General features: G+C 31.5%; 1 protein-coding gene across 3 annotated transcripts in view; it reads right to left on the reverse strand.

The window, feature by feature from the left end:
* Positions 1 to 8,656, reverse strand: part of LOC117114722 (lysyl oxidase homolog 2-like) — a 34,664-nt gene that overhangs the window by 5,879 nt on the left and 20,129 nt on the right. Inside the window, exon 1 of one of the 3 annotated variants that reach the window (XM_033258416.1) lies at positions 8,112 to 8,364. The exons of the other annotated variants lie outside the window; for them this stretch is intronic. The gene's annotated coding sequence lies outside the window, so the exon portion shown is untranslated. Of the gene's footprint in view, positions 1 to 8,111; positions 8,365 to 8,656 lie in introns of those variants that run through there. 3 annotated transcript variants of the gene reach the window in all.

Below are 8,656 nucleotides of genomic sequence, written 5' to 3' on the forward strand. Positions count from 1 at the left end.
CTGTATATAATACACATCACACAAATTTATAAAATTTGATAGTGTGCACAAAACTTAAGAATATACTTTAGGCCTATAACTGTGACAATATTTATTATTTGTTTCTCTCACGTTTGAGAGTGTACAAAGGAAAAATGGACTCAATGCCTATACTTGTCTATTTTCCTATAATACAAAGGTCCATTGGCCTAATAGTTGTATTGAATTTTAAGGAATTTAATCTATGGACCTACAGTAGTAGGCTTATATCAATACTGAGCACGATGATCGTGCTAATATTCAGGCATACGCCAGCCTAAAAGTGCATTCACGCCTAATCCGATCCGTCGCACCAGAAAGCCTATCGAAATCGAAACGGATGTATAAAATTATGGACGAATTCCTTCAGCACATCGGAAACGCTTCCAAATTACGGTTTGGTTCCGATATGAATGCCGCTAAATAGGCCTATTTTACAAATACGTAGGCCTTTATTTTTTGTATGGTTTCAAGCGTTATTCCATTGTTTCTTTTCATATTTTTTTTTATATATTTTTGATATTAAAATATAACTCTTAATTAATTCAATTTAATCCCAATTATTCAAAATTAGTACAATGATAATAATACTACAGATAACAAAATAAAACTCATTCAAGTATAACGTTTCATTCATAATTATTTTCTTTTACAACATTCTTAAATATAACCCATGCATTTTTTCAAACTGGCTTACCTAGCTCTGTTAGAATTTTAATTTTGTATATAGCAAATACTGCAAGGGAATATATTTCATTTTTAATTCTGCTATCACAGCATGTTAATAATTTTTTAAAAGAAGATTGACTGTTGTCAAGTTTCTTAAATAGATTGTCTATATTTTCCCATAATATCCTATTTTTTATACATTCAAAAAACATGTGCTTTTCATCTTCGACTGCTCCACACGTATCACATGTGTCAGTGTGTTTTATCTTCCATTTTTACAATTGCCTATTTGTTGGAGAGATTTTGTTTAACAAGTTATAATTTAGTTGTGCATACTTTCTATTTTTTCCCTCCTTTATTTTTCTCATCCAGACTTCAGACCAGTTTATTTTCTCTCCAGTATATAGATCCCATTTATTTTAAACATAGGGTGGGATAAACATTTTATCAACAAAACATGAATAAATGTCTTTTGTTTTCATTTTACCTATACTATCATATTCATCAGTCATCACGAAATCGTCAATTTTATGTTTGTAATGTCTTATAACGTACAACCACTCTTTTGGAATAGCTTGTATCAACGAGGCGTATTCACTAAGCCAGTTTCTTTTATCAACTAAATTATTTAAAATTTCATTGGACGTCATTATTCGATTTTTTATAACAATATTCTTGATTCGTTTAAAATTCGAATCTATCCATGCCCTGAACCATAGTGATTTGTTATTGTGACAAATCAATTTGTTTCCCCAAAAAGTCTGTTGAAGGATTTCTCTGTAATTATCTACTGTAAAACAATTATATGCATTTAGTTCAGTACAACACTTAATAACGTTGAAATAAAATGGTGGCATTTTATAAGAAAATATTACATTTCTTAAGGTAATGTTTGACATATTGAATATTAATTCCTCATTACCCAGTATATAATGTAAGGGCAGTACTTTCCACCTTACATGCTTTCTACACATATTTTTTTTTTGCCCACGTAATCTGCAGCGCTTTAATTTGCAACTAAAAGTCTGTCATATTTATACCTCCTTTAATGTTTTTACCAATTAAAGTTTTTCTTTTTATTTTTTCTTTCTTACCGTCCCAGAGAAAATTATACACCAACTTATTAACCCGTAAAATAACATCATTTGGTACATTGATTATAGAAGCATTATAAGTTAATTTAGAAAATGCTAAGCTCTTTAAAATGGTAACCTTTCCAAAAAACGTAAGATTTCTGCCTTTCCAGGAGTTAAGCAATCTTTCCAGACTACCTAATTTATCGGTCCAATTTAATTCTTTACATTTTGTTTCGTCATATCCGACATGTATACCTAATATTTTGATAGGTTCTTTGGTCCAATAGACCTCGTGGGTTGTCGGGTCTTTTTCTCCATTTTCCAATCCAAATTGCATTTGTTTTACTTTTATTCAGTCTCATGCCTGAAACTTTACCAAAGTTTTCAACAATGCATAGACCCCTTTCAATACTATTACTATTTCCAACAAACAGAACTGTATCATCTGCGAGTTGTGCTATACGAGCTTCTTCAATATTTGTTCCGCACGGAAGAGGTATTCCTTTATACTCTAAATCATCTCTTATGCTACAGGCCATACATTCTACAACTTAAATAAAAAGCAAAGCAGACAAGGGGCAACCTTGCCTTATTCCACTATTCATTTCAAAGCCTTCAGAAATCCATCCGTTATTAACAATTACACACTCTGTTTTATTGTAAATTGTTCTGATCCAGTTGCAAAAACCCTCACCAAAATTTTAAAAACTTTTTTAAGACACTAAACATAAAATCTCTGCTGACAGAGTCAAATGCTTTTCGAAAATCATGCGACAGAACAGCCCCTTCTATTTCTTCTTCTAATGTGTAGTAGAGGATATCATTAATAAACCGAATATTTTCTTCAGAAAAACGACCTTTTATGTACACTTTTTTGTCATTATTATTTAATCTTGAAGAGTTTGAGTTAATATTTTGTAATCTATGTTTAATAAAGTGATAGGACGCCAGTTCTCCAGCATTCGTTTGTCTCCTTTTTTTGTATAATAAAGTAATTACCCCACGCCTCTGTGAGTAACTCATTTCATTCTTTAGGTAACACGCATTAATAGCGTCACAAACAATCTGTTTAATGTCTTTCCAAAAAAAATTGGTAAAACTCTATTGTTAAACCATCGCACCCGGGCGATTTGTTTAGTTTCATATTTTTGATTGCCAAATCACATCACATTCATTAATTGTGACAGCACCTTCACAAAGAGTTTGTTCCTCATCTGTCAAGCAGATTACGTTTAAGTTTTTAAGGTAAGTGTCTATATCAGTCAGGGGGATCGCCTTATTTGCATATAGCTGTTTGTAGAAGTTTACTTTGGGTCTGACGACACTACACCACTTGAGATTTTTATACTTTTTATATGCTTTTTTAATCCGTTGTTTTTCTCTAAGCTTAGAACATATTTAGTACTACGTTCACCCTCTTCTATCCACTTTACACGCGAACGTATATATGCACCCTTTGTCTCTTTATCATAAATCTTTTCTAATTTTGTTCTATTTTCTTCAATTTTTGTCTCAATGTTTTCGTTTACACCACTGGCGTCATTTACGAGATCCTCATTCAATAGTTTCGTTTTTTGTATATGATTTGTTAATTTTTTTACCCCACCAAATAGACGCCTCTTTTATTCTGCTTTTCATAAGTTCCCATAATAAATCCGGGCTAACATCACTCTCGTTCGCAACTGTATCAGTAATGAGTTTTGATATTCAATATTATGCAATAGACTATTGTTGAATTTCCAATAACCAGGTCCCTTTTTGGATTCGCCAGACTCAATCTTCAAAGAAATCGCCTGATGATCATTTAGTATTTTGTCATTATTTATATTTCTCCAAGTTTCACCCTCTGTTACGCTTTCTTCCAAATTGAGTGTACTGATTTCGCAGGCATCTTTTATCTCACGTTCATCACCGCTACTGCTGATATCTTCTGTGATTGTGTTATCTCTTATACACCCTTATCTGACTCGGTCTGCACTGAAATACTCGCCTTTCCGTCGTCACACGCCCCCGTGGGAACTCCATCTGATTGTTTAGTGTTCACGAAAGACTCCCACATCTGGATTATGTATGATCCAGCTGATCCTATGGATGTAGGTGATTTTTGACCGGTTTTAAACATACAATTATCTTTTGCATGACCTTCCTGATGGCATTTTAGGCAAACAATTTCAGCCTTACATGCGTGTGCAAGATGCCCAATTTTAAGTTTTATTAAGAATAAATAACAGCATGCAGTAACCGTACATCCATTTTTGAACATTTAATGAATTATTTTTTAATTTCCTTTAGAAAAGAGAAATTTAAAGACCAAAATTTAGTGCCCGGGAGTCCCAAGTCTTCTGTAGTGTCCCGGAATGGAGTCTCCTGGAAATCGATAAGAAAGACTCCCGCACTTCAGCAAGCAAGCAGAGAATCTTTTGAAATACATCATATGCCGCAAATTCATGATGGTGTTAACATGCTTTTAAAAGTTTTTTTACCACTGTATTATTAATTATCTCCCAGCAGTTAGTCCCTGTTTTGAACTTTCATATTTTGTTTTGCTCGTTGTTTTTCATAGTTTAGCTTTCTTTTCATGTCTTGATTTTGTATGTTTCCTTTGTGAACGCACCATCATTCTGATGTTGCCGCTGATCTAAAAGCGTATGTTCAATAAAAAAAAAGTCCCAATCAGGTTATTACCATGCACAGGAAAATATGTTTAGATGTCTTATGAAAACTCATGCAAACAGATCTAACGAAAGTGGATACCTCCGCCATGGGACCTGTTGTTTGTCGGTCTTCAATTACAGTATAGGGATTTTATTAGACACCCAAGACCATGGCTTTAGCAGACCAAGTTTGAAATTGTCTACTACTTTTAAAATATATAGTGGTTTGGTGCAGTTTTTTACAGATCTCATAGGCCTACATCAAAGCTGATTTATTTATTTATGTTCCATAATACCAATATAGTGTTAGTAGGACGTTGAAGTTTGTATTTTTTAATTAATGGGTATTTGGATAAGACGAGCGAAGAACTGGATGTGTGGCTGTCAAAAATTGTATTTTTATAATGAATCAGTAACAGCATATAGTAATCCATTCTAAAACACTTAAACAGAAATTATCCCAACATAATGTATACCATTGTTTTTGGCAGACCTAACTAAAAATGTTCCCATCAATAAATACATTAAAATATATAGTGATATCATTACAATTTAAAAAATATACCGTATATGATGATGATAATATACATCAAAATAATACGCAACATCAGATGATGTATCGTGTATACAATGCACCTGGTTTCCTTCATTTTGCTTACTACTGTTTATTCTATGTTGTGAGCTAAATTTGAATGAAATAAGAATAAAATGTATGACAATGTTGTTATGGGGATTTGGGTAGAATGATGTGGTGATTACCGGGAAATACAGTAGTATATGAAGAATCAACAACAGCATACTGTAACTGTACATACATGGAATCAAACCTTATATTTTACTATATCATTTCTTAATTGTCCTTAATTATTACTTTCATTTTATTTTGAAAATTAAATTTCCATAATTATCTCAGTAATGTTTTAGTCTACTGAAATAATCCTGGTGTCAAATTGCTCAGAACGCATACATTTCCCTCTAATACTACATTTTTTTGCATCAAACCAATGCTTATCAATATTTTACCTCTTGTCATGATTTTGGGGAAAATATGAATTGGTCATATCTCTGCAACGCGTCCATAGGTCAATATAAACTATTTTGGTGTTAAATAAAATTCAGAAGACATACATTTCCTCTAATACAACTTTTTCATGAAAAACCCTGTTTATTTAGAATTTATTTTAAACCGTGTTTCTGACAAGTATATGAAAATACCATATTTCTGAAAAATACAGTTTGTTATTAGGCCTTGACATATGTTTTGTTTTTTTTTATTTATTTATTTATTTATTTATTTTTTTGCTGCATGCAAGATTTATAAAACAACATTTTAGTCATAAAAACTGTCGTGGCGAAAACATAAATGAAAATTTGAAATCAGTTAAAGAGCGACGCGACCTTGCGTAGGCCCTAAATACAAATGTATAGTATGGCATGTGGCCCCCTCTCTTTTGCATTTCAAAATTCAAATGATTTTCAATCGACACGAATAGGCCTACTCCATACTCAAACACCTTGAACGTTATTGCATCTGACCCCTAATAGTAAGTGTATTGCCATCTCTCTTTCACTGTAAATTTCCATCCAACGTTCAACGATTTAAAAAAAAAAAACCTGTACCTGTATAAGTTTTTTTTTTAAAATTTATTTACCATTTTATTCATTTTATCATACATTGCATTCAAAATGACATATGATTATTGAGATGTTACAGTAGTGAATACAAATCTGCCCTTTGACATAGTATTAGCTGAACATGATGTGGGCATATAAAATCTAAGTTACTGGAAATTTTATTCAAGATTTCAAGATTCATTTTTTGACTTTTCCATAAAAAAGTACAAATGTATATTAAAATGGAATTTGTTTTTGTTTGAATAAACACATTACCAAGTAAAATACAAAATACTGTATTTTAAAGTATAAGTAAAACACGAAATACATATAATACGTAAATATTCAATGTTAAAAAAGATATTAAGAATCATTGTAATCAAATTATAAATTATATTATTTTCCTAAAGAGGATTGAAGCAACTCAATCGAGATATTCTCAACCAGCAACAGTTCTTTTCAGAACTATCTACGTGGTGTACCGCAAACATTAATATGTATTATTAAACTTCGCCATGCAAACCTTCAAACAAAATTATAAAAGATCCTAATGTAAAAACGGACAATCGTTAAAAAGAAAGAACACATCGATAAAATGATTCCAGGCTACAAAATTGGGTAAAATGTACAGTATAAAATTTAATTGTGGCCTTTGGTGTTGAAAACTCAAATGGAACTTGGTACCAAGGAAGTTCAAAATTGTTCAGCTATGTTATTGATTGATTGTAGATGCACACCGGACTAGACTGCATAATTATATTGTAAAAACAGTGGGTTATTCTTGTCTAACTTTACTGTTTTGACAAAGGCTGGAATATCATAATTAAACTCAGCTTTAAGATCATATCTTATATTCATTATTTTCCAAGCCTGTTTACTAACTCTCTTTAATTTGTTTATGTCTTTGATTGTGAGGGTGCTGCTCCAAACAGTATTGGAGAATGAGATAACAGTAAGTATAATGAACCTAAAAAAAAACATGTTAAGGTCGACTTCATTGTTGACTATTTAAATGAGGTATAATCTTTCTTATAAAGGTGTTAAGAATTACAATGCCAATTTAACTTGTGATCAATTATTGTATCAGAATATTTGATCTCATTATTTTTTATCCACTACTTCATTATTTATTCTGACAATATTTATTCTATTACCATTTCGTTTGTTTTTTTATTTTTAAGTTTAAGGAAATTATCATGTGCCAATCACGGCACCAATTTGCAATGTTCTCAATTTCCTTCAGGTAATTACCTAGAGTTATATCATCTTTAATGTTACCAATCTAACATCTATCGTCTGCATATCAGTTGACAGAAATTGGTACTTGTTCTAGATACGTTTGTATACAGAATAAACAGCACACAGAAAGAAAATAGCACACTGCCTTGTAGTGAGCCAGTGTTAATGTGGCTTGTCTTTGAAAGTTACTGATTTTTACCTCTGCGACCTTTGACCCTACTTTTTACAATATTTACTAAATTAGAAACTGTTTATTGGAATATTATTTCACTTAGAATAAATTTCCCGAGTTTATAGTAAAATATTAATTATGCGAATGAACAATTATTAGTATATTCACACGTAACATAACCAATCATGCATTTTGCCAAGTTTGAAACCAACTAGACATACCAAATTAAGTTGTCTTAGTAATTAGCGTAAATTTCTTCATTAGTGAAATTTTAATTATGCAAAAAATCAATTAGCATATTATACAGACACCTACCAAAAAAATAGACTCCATCGCTTTGTAACCATCTGTAATTGTGCAAAGTTTTAAGCCAATCTGACTAACCAAACATGAGTTATCATGGTAATTAGCTTTAAAATTACCCAATTAGTGAAATATTAATTATGCAAACGACAAATTAGCATATTCACAAACGTAGCAAAAACGTAGGCTCCGTCACTTTATTTCCATCTTTACAATTTCAACTAAAATTGAGAAACATGATAGTATTTTGTGTAAATTTCCTGATCTGTAAAATAATAATTATGAAAATGAGCAATTAGCAAATTCAGACATGTATCTTATTACCGTCTTGCATTCTTTAAAGTTTGAAACCAATCAGAGACTTACCCAACGTTAGCTATCGAGGTAACAAACAATATATTACGAACAACGGCAGCGGAAGTGACGACAACAACGGCAACGACAACATTAATAAGAACACAGGTAAAAACAGTAGCTTTCCAGGAGCTTCGCAATACAAGTGTGATCTAAAGTTTCTAAATGTTTGAAAATGCAAGATGATACCAAATAATATGTGAATGCATATTATTAATCAGTCTGAAACGAAATTCAAAAATATTATACAGCTAGCTGCTAATATTTATTTTGCATGTCAAATTACACACTATCACTCACAATTACATGTAAAAATTGGTCTTAAAATTTGAGAACAATGGACCAATTGTAAATTTTTATTTGCATTCACACGCCGATTTGCTGTTAGTTTATTTGTTTTCAATGTTATGGCTGCTTCATTACGATAAAAATGTTTTTAAATCGTGCTGTATAACGCTCTCAAGTTTGCTTTATGGGCAATCAACAAAAGGTTGTGAATTTTTACAAGTTGACCAAGCCTGTTATTGTGTTTTGTCGTTCTGGTGCGATCACTATTC

The sequence above is a fragment of the Anneissia japonica genome, unplaced genomic scaffold (genome assembly GCF_011630105.1).
Source record: "Anneissia japonica isolate Jap-2015-1 unplaced genomic scaffold, ASM1163010v1 scaffold2713_len195869_cov164, whole genome shotgun sequence".
NCBI lineage: Eukaryota > Metazoa > Echinodermata > Crinoidea > Comatulida > Comatulidae > Anneissia > Anneissia japonica.